Genomic DNA, 24,548 nt, shown 5'->3' with positions numbered 1-24,548 from the left:
CCATCTTTCTAAATTCCATATATATGTGTTAGTATACTGTATTGGTGTTTTTCTTTCTGGCTTACTTCACTCTGTATAATAGGTTCCAGTTTTATCCATCTCATTAGGACTGATTCAAATGTATTCTTTTTAATGGCTGAGTAATACTCCATTGTGTATATGTACTACAGCTTTCTTATCCATTCATCTGCTGATGGGCATCTAGGTTGCTTCCATGTCCTGGCTATTATAAACAGTGCTGCGATGAACATTGGGGTACACGTGTCTCTTTCCCTTCTGGTTTGCTCAGTGTGTATGCCCAGCAGTGGGATTACTGGATCATAAGGCAGTTCTATTTCCAGTTTTTTAAAGAATCTCCACACTGTTCTCCATAGTGGATGTACTAGTTTGCATTCCCACCAACAGTGTAAGAGAGTTCCCTTTTCTCCACACCCTCTCCAGCATTTATTGCTTGTAGACTTTTGGATCGCAGCCATTCTGACTGGCATGAAATGGTATCTTATAGTGGTTTTGATTTGCATTTCTCTGATAATGAGTGATGTTGAGCATCTTTTCATGTGTTTGTTAGTCATCTTTAAATACAGATAATGCCTGCTTATTTAAATTATATGCAGAGTACATCATGAGAAACGCTGGGCTGGAAGAAGCACAAGCTGGAATCAAGATTGCCAGGAGAAATATCAATAACCTCAGATATGCAGATGACACCACCCTTATGGCAGAAAGTGAAGAGGAACTTAAAAGCCTCTTGATGAAGGTGAATGAGAAGAGTGAAAAAGTTGGGTTAAAGCTCAACATTCAGAAAATGAAGATCATGGAATCTGGTCCCATCACTTCATGAGAAATAGATGGGGAAACAGTGGAAACAGTGTCAGACTTTATTTTTGGGGGCTCCAAAATCACTGTGGATGGTGACTGTAGCCATGAAATTAAAAGACGTTTACTCCTTGGAAGGAAAGTTATGACCAACCTAGATAGCATATTCAAAAGCAGAGACATTACTTTGCCAACAAAGTCTGTCTAGTCAAGGCTATGGTTTTTCCAGTGGTCATGTATGGATGTGAGAGTTGGACTGTGAAGATAGCTGAGCGATGAAGAATTGAAGCTTTTGAACTGTGGTGTTGGAGAAGACTCTTGAGAGTCCCTTGGACTGCAAGGAGATCCAACCAGTCCATTCTAAGGGAGATCAGCCCTGGGTGTTCTTTGGAAGGAATGATGCTAAAGCTGAAGCTCCAGTACTTTGGCCACCTCATGTGAAGAGCTGACTCATTGGAAAAGACTCTGATGCTGGGAGGGATTGGGGGCTGGAGGAAAAGGGGACAACAGAGGATGAAATCTGTTGCTGGATGGAATCACCGACTCAATGGACGTGAATCTGAGTGAACTCCAGGAGATTGTGATGGACAGGGAGGCCTGGCATGCTGCAATTCATGCGGTTACAAAGGACAGGACTGAGCGACTGAACTGAACTGAATGCAACTTCCTTTGAATAAGCTTTTCTCTGTTCTTGGATGACTGAGATAGATTTGCTAATATTAAACTGGGGAATGCATATTTTTTCATGAGATGATGCCTAATAAATAATGGTGAAGGGTAGAGAATTAAAAAAAAAAATATTTCCCTGATACCATGCACATATTGCAGTTGGGCCCTGCAGCAGATGATATTCCAAATCTCTGAGCAAAGGTAAGAGTGACTTTTATAATAATGTTTTTGAAAGATTTTTTGATTAAATGTACTTACATCTATTATTTCAGCATTCATGAATCTGCACTTGGCTTTGGGCTCTTGGTTTCTCTGTCAGTTTCCTGAAGTCAAATTTTGAAGCTAAAATTTACCATGGAAGTGCCAGGAAGGTAGGATGTTGTAAATTTAAAATAAGACATGTTTTACAAAATGCAACTTGAATTATTTCAAAGGATTTGTTTTTTTTTTCCCCTTAACCTTGCCATATATATATACATATATATATATATCAATCAGACATTTTAAAGATATAGTGGTTTCCAGAACAAATAATACAAAATTTAAAGTAATTAGTACTTTATTTAGGATATACTAAATATTGTTTTTCTCCCCCAAATCCATTGCATAGGCAAAATGGATTGCAGTATTCTGGGGCCTCTGGCCAACCTCCTGAATCAGAACTCTTGAGTGTGGAATGAGAATATAAATGTTTAAAGAAACTCTCTTGGTGGTTTTTATACACATTCAACCATAAGAACAAGTGTTGAGCATTCAGTAATTAAAATAAGGGTCATGTTGTGTGACATCCTGTGGTGAGTGTCTGCAATATGGGCTGGTTTTGTTCAGCTCCATTCAAATACAGGTGCTCAGAATTTTTTTCCTTCGTGCTATCGAGCCACTAAATGTTCCATTCAATCTCAGTGTTTTAGTGTTCTCAGCTAAGGAAGAGAGAGGATCACCTACAGTCTGTCTTTGCAAGTGTGCAGCGCTTGAAGAGATATATGGACACGGTTTTTCTTGGATTGTAAAAGGTGATTTACTAGGTGCTTTGAAGGAGGGTACACATGGAAAAACAATTAAGGTGGATTTTCAGCACATGTGATATGTAGTAATTCCTTAAATGGAATACCACGTGTATAGTGTGTTTCTACATGACTCCAACCAAGGATTGAAGAGGTCTTGACAAGATAACTTAGGCTAGATGTCCCAATCCCAAATTAAAGACACATTGACAGCCTTCCAAAGGACCTTCTAGATATGATTTTGTTTACCAGATAGCTTTACCTCAGGTAGAGAATGCCAAAGTACTGTTCTGAAATCTTCAATGACTCCAGATAACACCCCTTAACTTGAGCATTTAATATTTTCCACAATAGAATTAAACAAAAATTAATATTAATCTATCTTCCATTTTCTCTTATAAAAATCTTCTATCTCAGCCAAGCTGGTCTTTTCACTGTCCCTCTATATTCAAACTGATATCACCCAAAGCTTTTTTCTTAGGCTACCTCCTATTCTATCTAAGATTCAAGTTCAGCTTTCAAATGTCAAGGAGCTTACTTCCTTATTTTTCCTTCTATGAATTTTACAGCTTCAAGTCCTACGTTCTTTAATCCATTTTGAGTTGATATTTCAATACAATGTAAGACAGTGGTCCAATTTTATTATTTTGCATGATGGCTGTCCAGTTTCCCAACACCATTAACTGAAGAGACAGTCCTTTCTCTATTATATGTTCTTGGTTCCATTGCCATAAATTAATTGTACCCCCAAAATTAATTGTCCATATAACCATATACCATCTTCTTGATGGTAGAAACTCCCCAAGTGTACCCAGACACAATGTCCTTCATGTTAGAGGGTTGTTTGTGGTCAACTATGACAAACGTCTGCTTGATGTAAGAAATCTCCTCAACTTTACTCATCCTTTTCAAAGAGCTTCAGACTGTGTACTTCCAATAACAAGAGGTTCAGTTACTAATAATAGAGAATCTCATGCCATTGTGTGACAGTTTTTATTCTTTGGAAGTTCTGAAATTTAAATAAATTTTCAATTTTATATTTTTCACCATTCATTTTTGCATCTGTATTAATCAACAAACCCCTCTCCACGTGATTCAAATGTAACAAAGTGAGAAGGATGACTCAGCAGAAGATTACCAAAGTCATCTAATTCAGATGTGGGTTTTTTTGTTTGTTTATTTTTCCCCTGGAATTTCACTGCTTTTGTTTAGCCTTTTTGTTATTAAAGGGAAACATTATTTTGAAGGTTGACTTGTTCAATTAAAAAATATTCTTTAGCATGTTTTCTTCCTTGTGCATAATCATATGATTTCTTTATCAGGTGTTCAATCATGACTGTATCATATATTTTTTTTAATACAGTCAGTATACTAACAATACCTAGAAGATTTTATTTAAAGCTTACAGTAGTTAAAAAAGAAAACATGTACATAAATGACTATAGAGCACAAAGGCAAATCTATATTACAGAATATATATTTCTTCTTTCTGTCCCTACAAATATTTAAACAGAATAAAATAATTTTTGTTTTGATAAAATATTATACTTTCTTTTTTAAGAAACTATATTATCAAATGACAAATATATTATATTTAAAATTTTAAACCCTATTCAATAATAAGCCAATGAATAATAAAAATATTTCAGAAAGCAATTTTTCACAATTAACAATGAACTATATATTATTCAAAAAGAGTTCTCGTCATGGGAAAGAATGGATAATTGACTCTGAACTGATGTGAACTTTCAGAGTCAGTATTTTATAGCCAATTCAGTTATCCCAAAGGATTATGTGATCTCATTTGACATGCACTGAGACTGAATGATGAATGTAACATGCAATTTATCTAATTTTAGCACAATAATTTCTTGGAATTTAATAAAAAACATTCTTGTGTATAACTTGAAATAAAACTGACTTTAGTGAATGAACCCCATTAAATCAAATTGGGTTGAAAGATGGTTAAGAAAAGTTGTAAAACTGACTATTCTAGCAGTTCTATATGTTTACTTGTAACATGAATGAATTAAATTTTAGAAAACTATTGATTCTGATTATATAGTTATGATTTTTAAATTGACTTTTCAATAATAAAGTATTAGGGTGAGATATTTATTTACTACATGTTTTCTAAAAATGCTTTCCATTGACTGTATATGGATATATTCTTACAATTTTTAATCAGCAGAGACAAACAGATTGTCCTCTTTACAACTTTTTTTAAACAATTTTTTGTTCCAGAAGTAATCTGAATTTTATGGCCAATTACTGTTAACAAGCCATTTCATGAATAATAGTCATATAAACACATATTTAGAAAAATAAAAGATGTTTTGTAAGGTGTGTTTTACAGAAATAGAATGCTTTATATCTGTTTTCTGCAACCTGCTTTTATTTTTTTATTTTTTTTAAATTTTAATTTATTTTTTAACTTTACACTATTGTATTGGTTTTGCCATATATCAAAATGAATCCGCCACAGGTGCAACCTGCTTTTAAAAACTAAAACATATCTTTGAACTTATATGCAAACTAAATTTTCATACAAATAAATGAATGAACACATCTTGTTGCAAAAGGAGAAGTTTAAAAAGTGAAAGAACAAAATATGAAATAATTTCAGATCCTCTGAAAAAATGGTGACATTGCAACCCTATATTCATATATAATATATATATATACACTTCAAGTGGTAATTTTTTGAAAGTTATTCAAATATGCTTAGGCTCAAGAAACTTTTAAATTAATATCCCATTAGCTATTAATTACTAAATACTTTTTCATTATTGTTCTGGAAACACCCAAACTGCTTTGGCGGAAACTTGGTCTTGGAGATGGTAGTAAAATCTGGCTATTTTAGAGCTGCACTGATTTAGGCTTATATCTTCAGGTTTAGAAATGAAGAGAAAATAATTAACCATGTGTGAGTTCAAACCATTGCTGAAAGTACCTAATAACTAAGAATTAGGACTGCAATTTATAATGTTGACTTGAGAAGTTCCAGTTCTCCCATAATGTGATTATTATCCCTGATCATAAACTATAATCCCTTTAAAAATTAAATATAAATAGAAACAAATAAGGAAAAGCAGTGGCTGCACTTTGAAAGACAGAAATGTGAGTTTACCATAAACTGGGAAATGGAGTCATGGGAGGCTCTCCCATGTGTAAACCAAGCAAATTATCATACATTTCATAAGGTACATGCTCTTTACATTAAATTCCACCTGGTCAAATATTTGAAATTTGCTTTTACCATCTGTAAGCTTCAGATAAATGTATAGTAGAAAATGTCAACACAAAACAATTTCATTTAAGGCTTTCCTGTGGCCAAGAAAAGACATTTATTCCAAGTTTTTGTTCTTTAAAATGGATAATTTTTATATTGAAAGGCATCAGTTCTAGCAGCAACCTCTGACACTTCTTTTTTTTTTTTTTAAATATAAAATTACAATTATAACCTACTTATTGTCCTGGAGGAGGGCATGGCAACCCACTTCAGCATTCTTCCCTGGAGAATCCCGATGAAGAGAGGAGCCTGGAGGGCTACAGTCCATGGGGTCACAAAGAGTCTGACACAACTGAGCGACTAAGCACACAGATCATTTTTAAAATAAAATTATGATCGCAACCTATTTATTTTCCTTTTTTTAATTATAAAATTATGATTAAAACCTACTTATTGTCCTCTGCTTGACTGGAGGAAAAAAAAAAAGTTCTAAATAAAGTGCAACAGATGGCTATTATAATGGGTTTAATATGATATACAAATAAAGGGCCAGGCAGACCATGTTGTCTTCTATTGCATGTTTTCAACAGGGCCCTAAACCTCATGGAAGTGTGTTGCAAGAACCCAGTGAAAGTTACTAATGGAGTTGCAGTTCTAAAACCATTTATACTAAGACTGCTTACAATATCCTACATTCAATTAACAGCTATTTTTTCGGAGGACATAGGTACACTGTATGTTTGAGAATAGCTGATGGATAACATTTACTTAGAATATTTTTATAAATATTTATATTTATTTACAGTGGTTATATTTTTCCAGTTTATATTTGCTTGTTATTGTTAGGTTAAAAAGGTGCAATCTTGTGATTTATTGACAAAGTCAGTAGTCTTAAATCTTAACTATGCATTCTTCTAGAGATGCTGGAACCTTACAATAAAGGATATTTTACAGATCAATAGAGTTTAGCAAGAAATCTTACATCTCAAGGTTTTAAGTTATAAAAATACAGTTGGGCAATTTTCTTCAAAAATGCATCTGGCCAGGACATAAGAAATACTGTGTCATTATATTTTTGAAAGGGCTTTTTCTTCCTGATGATTGAGATAATAAGACACTATTATAGCCTCAACATTTGATCATCACTTTTTATCAAAAATAAGTCTGAGTTGTATCAGGAAAAGAAAATTAAGGAAGCAGGCTTTGATATGGATATTATAACTTCCTGAAAAAAACACTGTAATTTATTTCCATAAGATAATGCCATGTGAAATTGAAGCAGGAAAATTACAAGTCAAAAATATCCCTTCTAGCAATCCACTCCCAAATGAGTAGAAATTTAAGATCAGATTATTCAAAGACTTGGAAATTTTGTTATAGAAAACTGTTAGAAATTTTATGTAAGTAATCATTTGCTTTATTTGAAAATTTAACACTTACATTGATTTTGTAAATAATTGCAATTACTAATAAAATGCATGTAATATATTTAAGCAGAGTACTTTGAAAGTACAAAAACATTTTCAAGGCATTTCCTTCCATTTTCTTCCCTGAATACACATATCTCTTTCATTTCACTTTTTTAAAATCAAACTAAGGACATCTAAGTTCTAAAAAAAATCTATCTTTTTTTTTTTTTCCAGAGGCCAGGTTTAATTGTTTTTGTGAAAATAATATAAATAGGACAGACTTCTCAATGCATGTTTTTCAAATAATTATTAATAATTAATTTGGAGAATGTGAGCAAAATGCATGGAGTATATTTTAAGGTCCAATGAAGCAATTATCTAATACTTTTTGAACATGATGCAAAATCTTGATAGTATACTATAGAGTAATTAATGTTTTTTGTATAGCACCCAATCTCTAATTTCTTAGGTTGGATTACTTCTATCTTATTAAAGTGGAAATTCAAAGTGAAAATATTTTACTTTTTTTTAACTGTTTTTTCATTTCCCAAAATATGTTCTTTTGGGATAAAAGCTGACCACAAGTTTTGCTTACCAATTCTTATGTTTATATGCACTTTGCATGGTTTTATCAATGATGAAAAGATAGGTTTTTTTTTTACTATTATTGTTTGTTTGCTTTGCCATAAATGTTACTTATTTAACATAATAAAATCATACTATATTTGTCCAAATCATAAAGATTTGGACAAATTCAGCAATAGTAGTTTACACCAACAGATTTTCAGGCATACATAATAACTTTCTGGCTTCTATAAAAAGGCAGATATGTCTAGTATGATTAAAGTGGTTTTGAAAAATGAACTGATGAACACAGAGCGGTAGACAATAACATGCTGATTGAAAATGACAATGAAGCTAAAAGCAATAAACTCTATGTTGTTCAGGATAAGTGTATTTCAGCAAGGTCTTGGCTAACAGTAGTACCTCTGTAATTAGGCTTAGTGGGATCTCTACCAAGGAAACATCATTATGTCATCTTTCCTAAAATCCCATTCAATAATATTGTGTTTTCACACAAAAGAAAGAAATCCAATAGACTGAAATATTTGGAATGTTGATGAAGTTTGAGGACTGATTTTTCTAATTACTGCTGCTGCTGCTAAGTCACTTCAGTCGTGTCTGACTCCATGTGACCCCATAGACGGCAGCCCACCAGGCTCCACTGTCCCTGGGATTCTCCAGGCAAGAGTACTGGAGTGGGTTGCCATTGCCTTCTCCACTAATTACTGCAATGCTTATCGTTTTTAATAAGAAAAGTTTTAGACTTTGCTTGACCATAACTGTAATCAGCCGGATCAGTTTTCTCTGTCATTAAAAAGTTCAGTAGTGACTAGTCAAATACATAGTCAATTAGTTTAAATCAATTATACATTATTTTTCTGGACGTTTATATTTTACTGTGCAAACCAGGGTAACTATAACCTTGATGATATAAGAAGATGAACTGAACAGTATAGTTACTTATAAATGAGTAAGTTTAGTTTTGCAAAAGCTTGCAACTTAAAGTATATAAAGGTTATTGTTATATTTAGAATTTGCAATTTGGCAAGTTCCCTGGCCCTGTATATAGAACCAGAATAGTTTCAAGAAAAATCCATTGGGGAGACTTTAAATATAGTTAGAATGCATCTTTATTGATATATAGATACTCAGAAAAATATTTTCTTTCTTCTCTTTTTATTATCCATCTTTTTAAATCTTTGGAAGAATTTTATAGGATTGATTTTGAAACAATAAGACTAATTTTCATGGTTCAAGTTCAGCATAATTTTTTTAAATTCAGCTCCTGAAGAAATGAGCTCGACAAAGACAAAATAAAAATTAAATAAATAAATCGAACAGCTCCTTCTCAAAAAACTATTGCTTTTTAAATGCTTTTGATATATTTAGTAAAAAATATTCATTCTAGTCACTAATATTCAAACTAAAATAAACATGCTCTTTGAAGTGATAAGGATCATTACAGCAACTGCTTTTTCAGATAAACTATTTCATATAGATCTGAAAATACAACAAACAAAACAAACAGAGCAAAAGAGCAACAGTAATTATTGATGTGTCAGCCAGTTCAGAGATGGATAAACTTTTTCTGTAAAGCACAGGGTAGTATGATGCTTCAGGTTCTGTGGGCCAGTCTCTGTACAGTGTAAGCTACTTGCATGCAAACAGTCATAGATAATCCATTATAAATGGCCTTGGCTTTGTTCCAACAAAACTTATTAGAAAAAAAAATTGATACATTTGTCCTGTGGCCATATTTTGCCAAATCCTATACATATCTATTAATCAGAAATAAATAATACCTCAAGGATTTAAGTTACTAAATTGCATTTGTTTCAGTTGACAATTATACCCTTTTCCTACCAATTTCTTTCAAGTTTTTTTTTTTTTTTTTAACTGCAGAAAGTCAAGAGTAGCTCACCTTTTAATAAAACTCAATTACTTGTGCTCTTGATTCTCCAGTCTACCTAACCAATTCAGCATAAGCAGTTACCAAATTCCTTATCTTTTGAAGAATATTATCCCTCCAAACACCATTTAATTTATCAAATAATTAGATGGTGAAGAATCTGCCTGGAATACAGGAGACCTGGATTTAACCCCTGGGTCAGGAAGATCCCCTGGAGAAGGAAATGGCAACCCTCTCCAGTATTCTTGCCTGGAGAATTCCATGGACAAAGGAGCCTGGTGGGCTACAGTCTATGGGGTCACAAACACTTGGACACAACTGAATGACTAACACACACACACACCATTTTATTTATGATTCACCACATAAACATAAAAAGAGAGCAGCTTATTTTTGGAGAGTCATAAAAAAATTCTCAAAAAATTCTTTTAAACTGTATGCCTTTTTTGACTTTCCAATAAACTTGTTTTTCTCAAACTCATACCAATTTCTCCATCTAAATGTTTTAAAATCTATAATAGTATATCAGTTTTCTGTTTCATAGTCCCACAACTTTGATCCATTTATGTTCGACTCTTTTATTAATAGCTATTTCTCTTTTATTTTGTTTCTACATTTCTAAACAATTTGTTTACACCAATATGATTAATAAGTTTATGATCTTACCTATTTGCTTGCTTTGTGGCGATTTAGCTACTTTAAATTATTCACATGGCTTATCCTTTCCATATCTTACCCTATATGTTTATAAAAATTCTGCTTATATTAGAGACATTATGCATAGTATTTTATAGATATTTGATGTTTATATTATTATATACAGTCCATTCGTATATTTTTCAACATGTGTTTTTGTTCCTGAATGATCATATACATTTCTAAATACTCTGAATCAATTCCTCTGTCTTTTCCTACCAGTGCTTTTGTTCTGCTCTTTTCTGCTATGATTGTTTTCATGCTGATTCTTTTCCTTCTCCAGCAACTAGTTTTTTGCTCTCACAGATTGGCTTTATTTTAATCTGTGCACTGAATTTCACTGTAAAAATTCCTTTTTATTCTACAGATTTTCTTTTCTTTCTTGATTATATATTTCTCCTTTCACAAAAATTAACTCCCTACAATGCTGAGGTTCAAATTCTAGTTGCTTCCTAGAAAAAGGTATAGGTGGACAATTTTACTTCTTTTCCTTCATTCTATAAATGTTTTATTAAACTTTCAAAGAAGATTAATAATATTTTAATTATTTCAAAATGTATTTTACTCAGAAATTTGATAAACTACTTGATTGTCTTCTATAATCCAATTCTGTATTTGAGAATACTAATGACATTTTATTTTAATTCCAATTATTATGAAAAATATTTTTTTCCAAGGAAACTCTTTGACCATTTTAGAATTACATATATTGGAGTATGTCATTCCAGTCATCATTCATTATTATGAGCCTCTTCATTCTAAAAATGATATTTCTATGTATTATTTCTTTGATAACTCTGTATTGTTCTTTCTGAAATTCCTAATTTCCTATTTATCTTTTATTATAGCAATCTATTAAGCATTTTTTGGCGATCTGGGAGTTTTCCACATTTTTACTTTCCATTCTCAACACTGAATTTGTTTCCTTCTGTCATGATAACAAAATACAAGCACTATATCATGTTTCTTGATAAATCTTAGCTGCTCATATTATATTCATACTTAAAAATTCTATATTAGAAACTTTATTATTATTATTTTTTTTACTAAAAAGTATTCTTTAGGTTGCTATGCCAAATCTAGGCGTAGGAGGAAAATGTAAATACTTCACCTTTTTGAAAGGCTTTTATTTATTTATTTTTTTTACAGTGATACAAGTGGGAGAGTGAGAGGGTGGGAAGATTTGGGAGAATGGCATTGAAATATGTATAATATCATGTATGAAACGGGTCGCCAGTCCAGGTTCGATGCACAACACTGGATGCTTGGGGCTGGTGCACTGGGACGACCCAGAGGGATGGTATGGGGAGGGAGGAGGGAGGAGGAGGGTTCAGGATGGGGAATACATGTATACCTGTGGTGGATTCATTTCGATATTTGGCAAAACTAATAGAATATTTTAAAGTTTAAAAATAAAATAAAATTAAAGAAATATGCACCAATTGATATAATGAATATAATGTGTTTTTTTTACTGTTAATATGATAGGTTTTCAAATATTGATTAAACCTTGTATCACTATATTAGAAACTTTAAATGCTTAACCATATTCAGTTTTCCTTACTTTTCAAGTCTGGAAAGATTCTCATTTCCTTTGAAGATGTGTGACACCATTTGATTAGATCTTTCTAATGGGTATTGGCAAGGGCTGCTGTGTTTTCCCTTTGTTTATGACACTTAGTTATTGATAAAGAACTTCTCAGCACTGTCATTTCCTACCCAGGTGGTGAAAAATCATGTGTACAGGTGGTGCAGTTATAGAATGACAGAACCTCAATCAACATGGGTATTCTGTGCCCTTGAGTGTCATCCATACCCAGACTGAGTTTTCAAGCAATGCTACTATTACTACTACTATCAGCACCACAACAATATTAAATAATAATAACAAAGTAAATATATACATTTTCATTTGCTTAAGCCACATTAATCTTTTCTGTTTGTTTACAACAGTGTTATCCAGTCTCTCGAGTGATTCGAATTTTATATTGTTTATCTCACCTGGGTGCAGTCCCTGGGTTGGGAAGATCCCTTGGAGAAGGGAACAGCTACCCACTCCAGAATTCTGGCCTGGAGAATTCCATGGACTGTATAGTCCATGGGGTTGCAAAGAGTAGGACACGACTGAACAGCTTTCACTTTCACCAGAGAAGCCGTGTTGTTAGCCATTATGTTAGTAATACTTAAAAAGGGAAAATAGTAACTGCTCTCATTCACACAAATATCACTCTAAATTTCTGAAGCAGTCCCTCTCTATATCTTTACATTGTCATATTCTGGATAAGCCTATTTTTCAGGATGAAAGACAATACTAAAACAAAAAATAACTATGATTCATTGAAGGCTTATGTATCTACTTTGAAAAATATCTTATATGCAATTCATCAAGTAATTTTTTTCAGTCAGGTAGAATTTCTGCCACTTTATGTATCAGAGTTAAGTAATTTATGCAAGATTAAAGAGTTAGTAAGTATAAGATAAACACAAGTCTGTACAATTCCAAGACTTTCAATCTTTGCAATATGTCAGAGCTAGTGAAAACACCACTAATGGTAAGTGATGTAACAGAGGAATACTTTCTGTAAGAACAACTTGGTGAACCATATTGTCAATTATTTTACTTAAAATGTTCAAAGTCTTATGGACACATGTTGATATACCAGGAGTTGAAAAAGAGCATCACTTGTTGGCAAAATAAAAGTTACCTGTTAAATATGCAAAAGCTTAAGACTGAAGATTTGAAATAAACAGTGAGTTGAATATTTGTTATAAATGTTAACTAAAGAAATCACTGAAGTGATAATAGAGTATTAGTTAATATTTTCCTGAAATAGGAAACTTTAGTCTTCCATCATATTTAACAAGGTATTCATCAAGAGATCACAAAAATAAGGAAATTGTTATTCTATATAATAAGCAAAAACATATAAACACACACAACCATACAGACACACATGAAAATAAATGTTTCATTCTCACAGAATTCAGGTATTATGACATTATAACCATTGCAGCTTTATTCTGTTTACCTTAAATATTTTGCAAAACTACACAGACATAAACTTTGATAACATCAGGAAATTTTGCTAATATATACTTTTTATAAAGATAATACATTCCTTTTTAAAATTCACTTGAATAGTAAGGCAAACTTTATTTATTGGTATCACTTTACTTAACTAATTATTAACTTATTTTTTTCCTATTTGGACAATGATTATAATAGTGCTTATAAGCAAATACTTTCTCCTTTGTTTTGTTAAAAGTGAAGAGATAGTGTCAGGAAATTTAAGAAAAAAGGGACAATTATACTGAAAGGAAATCAAACTCTGCTATTGTTTGATGAAATGACACCCTAATCACCCAACCATCTCTTCCTTTGACATCTAGAAGTCTTCATTGTATGCTCAGTGATGAATGGTTTGCTCAGAATGAACATTTTAAGCTGCTGAAAGTAAAGGCATCTGCCATTTTTATGCTTATGTGGCCTTACACAAAACCCCTTCTGTTGTTTGCCTGACAGAGGAGCATACATCTCCTCTTTCAGCAGAAAGCCTCTGTTGAGAGTTTAAACTTCAAGTCTCTTTGCCAAACAATGCCTCATCCATGATCAAAGAAAAGCAAGGGTTTGACATTCAAGTTCATTCTCAGCATACATAGCTGATATTGAAAAGGAAAAAAAAAAAACTTTAATTCTGAAGAAATAATTTGATTAGTATCTGGAAATTGGCATTTCGCCAAAAACTATGTTGTCACTGTCTAACAATGCAAAAAAGCAGGCTTTATTTTGACCTTCCGTTTAATAATTTTCTGCCATTCCTGCTTTCTCATGACTTTATCAAACATACAGCTTCTTCATTATCTCTAAGGATGTTTCTTTGAGGATAACTTTTCTTCAAGGTATCCCTTCAACTCATTTAAAATTACTCTATGGGTAGTTATTTTATAACTTTCTTAAATTCTTCATTTGTTAGAATTAGATTTAACCACCATGGCTCCACTGAAATTGCTCATGTGAAGGGTGACATCACTCTAGGTAGTCAAAGCCAAGGGGTATGTTTGTGGTCTTTATACACATATTACGAGCATGTGAAACACTGCATATATTTTACCATATTAGAACCTGTATCACATTTTATTATATTATCTATTCATATCTATTTCCCTGGAGCAAGCCCAAGTATTACCTCTTTTAATCTCTTATCAAAAATACCCAGCAAAATTCCTGGTGCACACTTGGAACACACTGGAACACCAAAAACATTTAACACAAGAACATATGGTGAGATGAGGTATAATAGAACCTCTTAATATTATTGATTCTCCCTGATGATTGGGCATTGCAAACTTTACATCCCAATGCCTCCAAAGTTAGGTGTGTCCTGTGATGGATTCTAGCCAGTGAATAATTAGTAGAAATGTTGAGGGTCAATTTGGGGCAAGGCTTTCAATTGCCATTGCCTGTGGTGTTTCTCCTTGCCCCTGTATGCATAGAGAGAATAAGCTACAGGAACAAAGGAGCCAGAACTGCTGCCAAATAGAGGACAATGACCCTGAAGTTTCACACATCTCATAAGACACAGGGATTCAGCAAGAAAAACCTGCTTTATTATGCCAAGATAAGGAAAGAACACTTCAGGGACAAAAAACCACTCACTATTCAAATATTGTAAGTCTGCAGAACAAGAGATAGAGTCAAGTTCCCTAGACCAGATATTCCTAGCATGTGATCCGTAAATCCCCAGTTGTCAACTGGGCACTCACGGGGGTATGAGGTCAAAACTATTTTCCTTCCAATAGTCAGAAATTATTTTTGTTTCCACTGTTGACATTTATACTGACTATGCATGAATAGTTGAAGGTAAAACTGCTGGCAGGCAGCTTAGCAGGTATAAGGCCATGAAACTAAACTCTTGTACTAGCCATTGTATTATTTTTTCTTCAGCTGTCCAGGGGGTAAATTCTTGCTTCACTGAAGAGAGGTCTTAGAGAAAATCTATTAAGCAGAAAACATGTTAACTATTATTCTTTTATTTAGTTTCATTAATTCCTGATCCCTGGGTAAACAATGTTTGATTTTTTGTGTGTCAAAAGGAGAAGTCTGGATAAACCTTTTCACTGACAAGAAGAGAACTTGTGAGTTGAACAGCAGCATTTTCACAAATCATAATTTTTTACTGGACTAGACAATGGACAAAATGTGACTTGCACATTTGCACATTTCTCAATAATGAATAAAGTGAGCTTATCCCTTCAAGAAAAACAACGTAGAGTAACAGGTAATTAAAAGCATGCATGTGAGCGCATTTTTTTCTAAAAGAGGATCAAAAGCTAGGTTATATAATATACGAAAACAGGAGCATTTTCTCCACCCAATTTAAGCTTCACATTGAAAGGATAAAATGGCAAATCTTTCAGAGTATTTTTAGATTAAAGAACAATAAGGGAATAAACTTGACTAGCTCATTACTTTAAGAACAAAGCTACAAAAATGCATTCAGGGAGGTAGAAAATAAGCCTAAAGCCACTAATTACTGGAAGAAGAAAGCCCTTTATAGTTAAGACTATATTCTTTATACAGAAAATCCTGAATTGTTAAAAGTTTCCTTAATGAATGAAACATATGTTTTGAAATCCTAGTTTGTGTGTGGGGTGTGTGTGTGTGCATTTGCACATGAATATCTATGGAGAGGGAAATCAACATGATTTTGTCCAGAAATATCTCTAATATTTTATTATAGAATGCAGAGAATGTTGCAATACTTCTATTAAAGAATATAATGAAATCAACAAGCAAAATTTAAGAATAATACTAAAAAAGGATGAAAAACTTTAATTGTTGGACATCAGTTAGTTAAATTGTGGCAGGATATTAGATATACGTCATACACACTACATAGTTATTAATAGTCTGTGGGAAGATCAGACACTGAGTTAGTGAAGAGACATCTATTTAAACAGACCAGTGACTGAAAGACTATTTTAAAGGTCATTAAAAACTATGTCAACAGATCCTATTCCCCAAGCTAATTACGATAAGCAGACAGCATTATATCATTTGTTTATGAGGCTGTTTCTCATTTTATAAGGATACATTGGTATGGCTATGTTTGCTTCTATTTATCTTTAAGACAATATTCCATAGGCATGAAAAAAGAGGAAAAAGTAGTATTTTCTCCAATCTCAGGAGAGAAAATAGCTCCCAGTCCTTTCCCTGATGTGTTTACCTGCAGTGCCATCACACAGGGACCTATGAATGAAGAGTTGCCAGTCATATTGGCTTAAAGGATTGAAAATGTCCTTTTAAAATTGAAGGAAAGGCTACCCACACCAGTATTCTGGCCTGGAGAATTCCATGGACTGTATAGCCCACGGGGTCACAAAGAGTCAGACACGACTGAGTGACCTTCACTTTCACTTCTTTATGTTAATCCCCATCTCTACATGGCATCTAAAAATGGGCTTCTATGAATGATACCTTTATCATACAGAATCCAAGGGTCAGTATTCCAGGATAAACAGTAACAGGAAGAGAAAGTGAGAACATTTAAAAAGAAAATCTCGTACTGTCTTCATCTTCACAGGTGTGACCAGAACACCTGCAACTGGGAAATGAGTCAAAAGAAGGTTATTGCTAGAGACTGAAAAATCAGAATTTACAAACCAAAACAATGTAAACTGAGAACCTTCTGCTACAAAGGTCTCACATCCTTTACCCAATTGGACAAAATATTTTCCATCTTTGATATAGGCTATGAGATCAGGACAATACTGCAATCATAAGGTAAATGACAGCCTAGATCCTGAGTATGTAAGCTAAAAGAGTCCAGCAATCCAACAGAATTTCCCTTTCTTTTTAGGAAATGTTTCCATATTCCAGTGATGATGTAGCAATGTGGGATTTTAGATTCAGTGCCCTGCCCTTTGGTTAGAAGTATGAGAACTGACTCGGGTATTTGTAGTAATGAATACCTCTGGATTAAAGGATTGGACCAGTGATGAAATTTTACCCCCCCTTTTTTTGTTGTTGTTGTTACTTGGAGGTAACTTTGCTGTCACTTAGAATATAAACATTACAAAGACAAAATATTAGACTGCTGCTGCTGCTAAGTCGCTTCAGTCGTGTCCGACTCTGTGCGACCCGATAGATGGGAACCCACCAGGCTCCCCCATCTCTGGGATTCTCCAGGTAAGAATACTGGAGTGGGTTGCCATTTCCTTCTCCAACGCATGAAAGTAAAAAGTGAAAGTGAAGTTGCTCAGTCATGTCCGACTCTTAGTGACCCCATGGACAGCAACCTATCAGGTTCCTCCATCCATGGGATTTTCCAGGCAAGAGTACTGGAGGGGGTTGCCATTTCCTTCTCCAAGAATCAGCCATAATTATACATACATTATGGGCAGGAGAAGGGGAAAACAGAGGATGAGATGGTTGGATGGCATCATCAATTCCATGAACATGACTGAGCAAACTCCAAGAGATAATGAAGGACAGGGATGCCTGGTGTGCTGCCATCCATGGGGTCGCAAAGAGTTGGACACAAATGAGAAACTGAACAACAATGTACATATATCCACTCCCTCTTGAGTCTCCCTCGCCTCCCCCCATCTCATTCCTCTAGGTCATCAGAGAGTGCCAGGCTGGGCTTCGTGTGTTATAAAGCAACTTCTCACCAGCTATCTATTTTGCACATGATAGTGTATATATGTCAATGCTACTTTCTTCATTTATCCCACTCTCTCCTTCCCTCACTGTGTCCATAGGTCCATTCTGTACATCTGTATCTCCATTCCTTCCCTGCAATAGGTCCATCAATATCATTTTTCTGGATTCTATATATATGTATCACTATACAATATTTGTTTTTCTCTTTCTGATTTAGTTCACCCTGTATTACAGGCTCTAGATTCATCCACTTCACCAAAGCTGACTCAATTTCATTCTTTTTTAGGGCTAATATTCCATTGTGCATAGTACCATACCTTCTTTATCCATTCATCTGTAGATGGATATCTAGGTTGCTCTGATGTTTTGGCTATTGTAAATAGAGCTTCAGTGAACATTGGAGTACATGTTTCTTTTAGAATTTTGACTTTTTCAGGGTGCCTAGTAGTGGGATTGCTGGGTCATATGGTAGATTTTTTCCTTGATGTTTAAGGAATCTCCATACTGTTCTCCATAATGGCCGTATCAATTTACATTCCCACCAACAGGGTAGGAAGGTTCCTTTTACTCCACATCCTCTCCAGCATTTATTGTTTGTAGATTTTTTGATGATGGCCATTCTGTCTGGAGTGAGGTGACACCTCATTGTAGTTTTGATTTGAATTTTTTTAATAATTAGTGATGCTGAACATCTTTTCATGTGTTTATTGGCCATCTGTATGTCTTCTTTGGAGAAATGTCTGTTAGGTCTTCTGTCCATGTTTTTTTTTTTTTTTTTTCTATTTGGCTTTGTTTTTCTAATATTGAGCTGTATGAGCTGCTTATATATTTTGGAGATTAATCCTTTGTCAGTTGTTTTGTTTGCAATTATTTTCCCCCATTATAAGGGCTGTCTTTTAATCTTGTTTCTGGTTTCCTTTGTTGTGCAAAAACTATTAAGTTTAATTAGGTCCCATTTATTTTTGTTTTTATTTCCATTATTCTAGGAGGTGAGTCAAAGAGGATCTTTCTCTGATTTATGTCAAAGAGTGTACTGCCTATGTTTTCTTCTAAGACCAGATGTTTTTTGATTCTTCATTTTGAAAGACTTTATAGTACATCAAAAAGATTCTGGTTATCTGGAATTCTTTGGTAACAATTTAATTATTAATTTTATAATAAATGGATTGCCCCTTTGAGTGTCCACTCCATGATGGTATTGATTTGGCAAGCAAGTGAGTATATTTCACTGAGAATAGAGGTAGCTGTGCCTTTCACAGAAAGGCTGTAGCAGAGAGTATAGTAAGATGCCTCAGCATTTTTGGTTATACATGAATGTTAAATGAAAAACTTAGATGTATATAACGTTTTGAACCTTACACTAAGCATACGTCCCAGAATGCTATTAATTTTGTCTACGGTCTAACATCAGGGAAGAGAAGTAAGAACTTGAGATATTCATGATCAGATGCAATTTTTCATCTTCAAATTCAGTAGAAGAATATGTCATCCCATCTCACTCCTTCCAAGGTAAAGAGAAGCTCTGTTTCCATTGCAACTAATATGGGAGGAAAGTTAATCCTAAGCTGTGTCCCATAATAGACTCATTATGCTAAAACCATACAGTATAGGCATATGGAATAGGAGTAAGTTTCAGCTGCTTATTTAATATATAAATATCTATATAATAAGCAGAAAACATAATATTTATATCAGAGGCAAAAAGAGCAAAAGATATGTGTACCATTTTTTTTCATGCAGTCTTTAAAAGCATGCAAAATTAAATAACATCATTTATGGATTAAGGACTCTGTGGGAGAGGGAAAGGGTGGGATGATTTGGGAGAATGGCATTGAAACATGTATAATATCATATATGAAAGGAGTCGCCAGTCCAGGTTTGATGCACGATACTGGATGCTTGGGGCTGGTGCACTGGGACGACCCAGAGGGATGGTATGGGGAGGGAGGAGGGAGGAGGGTTCGGGATGGGGAATACATGTATACCTGTGGCAGATTCATTTTGATATATGGCAAAACCAATACAATATTGTAAAGTTAAATAAAATAAAATTTAAAAAAATTGCTAATTCAAACTTTTGGAAAAGTTTCAAGGCAAGTGTTTGCTTTTGCAGCACAGGGATTGGTGGGTGAGGTCTGTGTGTGTTCTTTTCATGTTCCAAAGCTGTGACCTTCCTTTCATGTTGTTTTTGGTTGGTGTTGATTTGATGAATCATCTTGCTTCTGAATGTGGACTGTTGGGTTTCTAAGTTAAAATTCAATGTATTTGAGATCCTAGATGATCCAAACAAGGCCTCATCAATCAGATTTCTAAATGAAGAAATCATTACTTCTAGAAAACCTAAGATTCTATCCCCTTTCTAGACTTTGATGTAATTTAACCTCCACATTTTCTAAAGGAAAATTCAAGAAACAGGCAAAGAAATAACACTGGAGTTTGATATCAGGAACTATCTGAGCAAGCATCGAAGCTCATTCAGGAATCTGTGTCCTATTTTTACCATTTAGAAGTAAAACCAACCATAGCAGCTAATAACCTTTCAAGTCTGTTGCTGCTTATAAAGCACTCTCAGGAACAATAAGCAGAAACTCTCCAGACTTGAGGATGATAGGATTTATTTTATCTGAAATTATTACAATATATGGGTTAGGTGCGCTTTTGGTTTGGAATCTGTGGTGGCTTCATTTTAGGTGGTGTCTACAGGTGAAGATGGAGAAGGAAATGGCAACCCACTCCAGTATTCTTGCGTGGAGAATTCCATGGACAGAGGAACCTGGCAGGCTATAAGTCCATGGGGTCCCAAAGGGTATGACACAACTGGCTGACTAACACATGCACAGGATTAAAAATGATTTGGAAAATCAAAGAAATATCTGGTAAAACTCAAGGAGAAAAGGAATATGATAGAGAAGGTAAAGAATACAAAAGATATTCAAAATAAAAATTTTATTTAAAAAGATTTTAATTGAATTATAACATAAATTATTATATTAGTTTCAGGTATACAATGTAGTGATCCAGTATTTTTACACATTATGAAATGATAACTAGCATAAGTCCAGTTACAATCCACTAACATATGAAGTTATTACAATATTATTCACTATATTCCTTATGCTGTATATTATATCCTCAAGGCTTATTTATAACTGGAAGTTAGTACCTCTTAATCCTCTTCACCTATTCAATGTGTCCACCAACTCCACTTCCTTCAGGAAGCCACCAGCTTGTTCTTTATCAGATCAGATCAGATCAGTCGCTCAGTCATGTCTGACTCTTTGCGACCCCATGATTTGCAGCACGCTAGGCCTCCCTATCCATCACCAACTCCCAGAGTTCACCCAGACTCACGTCCATCGAGTCAGTGATGCCATCCAGCCATCTCACCCTCTGTCGTCCCCTTCTCCTCCTGCCCCAATCCCTCCCAGCAGCAGAGTCTTTTCCACTCTTCGCATGAGGTGGCCAAAGTACTGGAGTTTCAGCTTTAACATCATTCCTTCCAAAGAAATCCCAGGGCTGATCTCCTTCAGAACGGACTGGTTGGATCTCCTTGCAGTCCAAGGGACTCTCAAGAGTCTTCTCCAACAACATGAATTCTTTGGAGCTCAGCCTTCTTCACAGTCCAACTCTCACATCCATACATGACCACAGGAAAAACCATAGCCTTGACTGGACGAACCTTTGTTGGCTTTATATCTATGAGTTTGTTTCTGTTTTGTTCATGTTTTTGTTTTTTTTAGATTCTACATGTAAGTGAAATCATATGGTATTTGTTTTTCCTCGTCTGACTTATTTCACTTAGCATGATATCTTCCAGGTCCATCCAAGTGTTTGAAAATAGCAAGATTTCATGTTTTCTTATGTGTGTGTGTGTGTGTTAGTCACTCAGTCATGTCCAACTCTTTGCAACCCTATGGACTATAGCTCACCAGGCTACTCTGTCCCTGGGATTCTCCAGGCAAGAATACTGGACTGAATATTCCCTTCTCTCCCCTCTCCAGGGCATCTTCCCAACCCAGGGAATGAATCCAGCTCTTCTGCACTGCAGACAGATTCTTTATCCATTTATCTATTGGTGGACATTTAGACTGCTTCCATATCTTGCCTATTGTAAATAGCATTGCAAAGAACATAAGGTTACACTTATCTTTTCAAAGTAGTGGTTATTTTTTCTTTGGATAAATACTCAGAAGTAGAATTACTGAATCATGTGGTAGCAATGTTTTCAGATTTTTTTTAAGAAACCTGCATATTTGTTTTCCATAGTGGCTGCACCAACTTACATTTTCTTCAACAATGCAGGAGGATTCCTTCTTCTCTATGTCCTCTCCAACACTTGCTCCTTCTTAATTTTTTGATAATAGCCATTTGGACACAATTCTATACATAGAAAATCCTAAAGATGCTTCCAGAAAACTACTAGAATTCATCATTAAATTTGGTAAAGTTGCAGAATATAAAATAATTCCTGGATATTTGAAATGCTACTAGTTATTATGGTGATACAGTCAGAATACAGAATTGCCAAATTTCATTAAAATGTATATTTTAAGCAGATATATTGATACTTTTCAATAACTGCCTTTATAAAAATACTAAACAAAAATTATCTTTAATGATTATCCTAGACATTTTGTATGTTAGTAACCAAGAAGGAATAAAATCCCTGTAAGAATCCCAAAATGCTAAACAGAAAAATATAGAATATAGTAATAAAATATTACAAAATGAAGAAATGACACTATGTTGAAAAGTGGAAAGATTTTTTTTTTTTCCTAAAAGAGATGATGGGTGTGGCATGTGAGGTTTGGGGACAATCCACATTAGATGAATGCATTAGAATTAGGATTGGCTGAATGATAATGTTAGGTAGTTAGCATAGGAAAAAGGAGTCCAAAATGGTGGTGGCTAATAGACAAAGAAGGGAAAAGCCCATGAAAATAGAACAAAGGAAGGTCCGAGGACTGGAGTGAGGACCTCAGGTACAACAAACAGCCCTTCTGGCTAGCCCAGTTTACACAGGACAGTCTCAGGAGGAGGAGACAAAATATATAAAAAGAGGAGCCAAAATTGAGCCTCTCTCTTCTTTTGGGTCACCCCTTACACCTTGGGGATGTGGTTTCCTTTGCTTGCCAAGTAACACTGAGTGTATCTGAACTGTAATATTGGTCTGCCATTTCAAATTTTTGCTGCAGCAAGACAGAACTGAGGAACTTACACACTCCCCTGACAAAGTGAACAAGGAAAGTCAGTACTGTGGGTCCACCACAAGATGGAGTGTTGTGTGATGTAATTATGCAAATTACATCATATTACCTATGCCATCGGAGAAGACAATGGCACCCCACTCCAGTACTCTTGCCTATATTCTATTGGCTAGAAGCAAATTGCAGGTCCTGAATACTTAAGGAGAAGGATCACACAAAAACTGTGAATAACCAGAGGTGGGGTAAGAGGGGGCACCCTCCATTTTGTCTGACAAATGACATTATATGCAATTATTTTTACCTATTTATTGAAAAAGCAAATTGCTGTGGAATTCCCTGGCAGACCAGTGGTTAGGACTTTGTGCTTTCACGGCCAAGGGCTCCAGTTTGATCCCTGGTCAGGGAGCTAAACCCAGTGATGTGGCCAAAAATACTAAATTTCCAGAAGTACATGCTTTACTGTGGAACTTAATCTTCTCTTAGAAGTAGCCATAATTAAATGTGAGAAAATTTAGAAGTCTATTTTCACATTAAATGTATTTGATTTTCTGAATTCATGAAAGCCAGTTGGATTAAACTTTTGTAGGGAATGTTAAGGCAAAGAATATATACCTTCAGCAAAATAATGCATTATGATTTTTCATATTAAAAATTATGAATGATTATATGATAATCTGGTTTTTTTTTTTTTTGGTTGACAGCCTATTAAACACTTACTTGTTAATAAATTTCTTATCTCTGGAAAAGTGCATTTTTTAACTGCAATTTCATTTCTGAAGCTATTTCATAAATACTTTGGGGGATACACATTCATATATAGATGAAGATATAGAAGTATAGATGTAGGTACAGATATATTAATCCTAAATTTTTATAGCCACTAAAGTGTATAATAGGACCATTTTTTATTTTGATAACTGAAATATAAATCTAACTCAATTTGAAGTTACAGAATAACTGTCAAAAGGAAACAAATTAGAGCATCATTATATTTGCTCTTAATTCATATGATTCTTTTATTCTTTATAACACTCTCCATTGCTTTCTAATGTTTATCCCCGAACATATACTCAAATATATATCAATTTTAAAAATGAAAGGCTATAGCTCAAATACAGAATAGGGGACAGGTACTTATTTCTTTGCAATTAATAATACATATATTTTGAATTTCCATTGTGATTATCCCCATTTTTTATACATGTTAAAAATTCTTATCACTTTCTCATTAATTTATACACGCTGGTTTGGTTTGTGGATGTGCCAGTTCTCATGCAATAATTGACCAAAATTTGCCTCTTGCTTTATGTTTCATAGTTTCTATTACTGAGAAATCTTTCTTAAAATCAGAATGTCAGGTGGTGGAACAATCAAGA

The 24,548-nt window shown here is 34.1% G+C and overlaps 1 long non-coding RNA gene across 13 annotated transcripts in view; it reads right to left on the bottom strand.

Moving 5' to 3' along the window:
• The window catches only part of LOC147361816 (uncharacterized), a 429,777-nt gene that overhangs the window by 377,594 nt on the left and 27,635 nt on the right, over positions 1 to 24,548 (bottom strand). The window contains exon 3 of one of the 13 annotated variants that reach the window (XR_015137670.1): positions 21,899 to 22,070. The exons of the other annotated variants lie outside the window; for them this stretch is intronic. This is a non-coding gene — a long non-coding RNA (uncharacterized LOC147361816). Of the gene's footprint in view, positions 1 to 21,898; positions 22,071 to 24,548 lie in introns of those variants that run through there. 13 annotated transcript variants of the gene reach the window in all.

The sequence above is a fragment of the Bos grunniens genome, chromosome 12, assembly GCF_055505025.1.
Source record: "Bos grunniens cultivar Pamir isolate PY7600 chromosome 12, Bosgru_T2T1.0, whole genome shotgun sequence".
Classification (NCBI taxonomy): Eukaryota; Metazoa; Chordata; class Mammalia; order Artiodactyla; family Bovidae; genus Bos; species Bos grunniens.
Note: the sequence above shows the minus strand (reverse complement) of the source record. Positions and strands in the feature narration are given on the sequence as shown.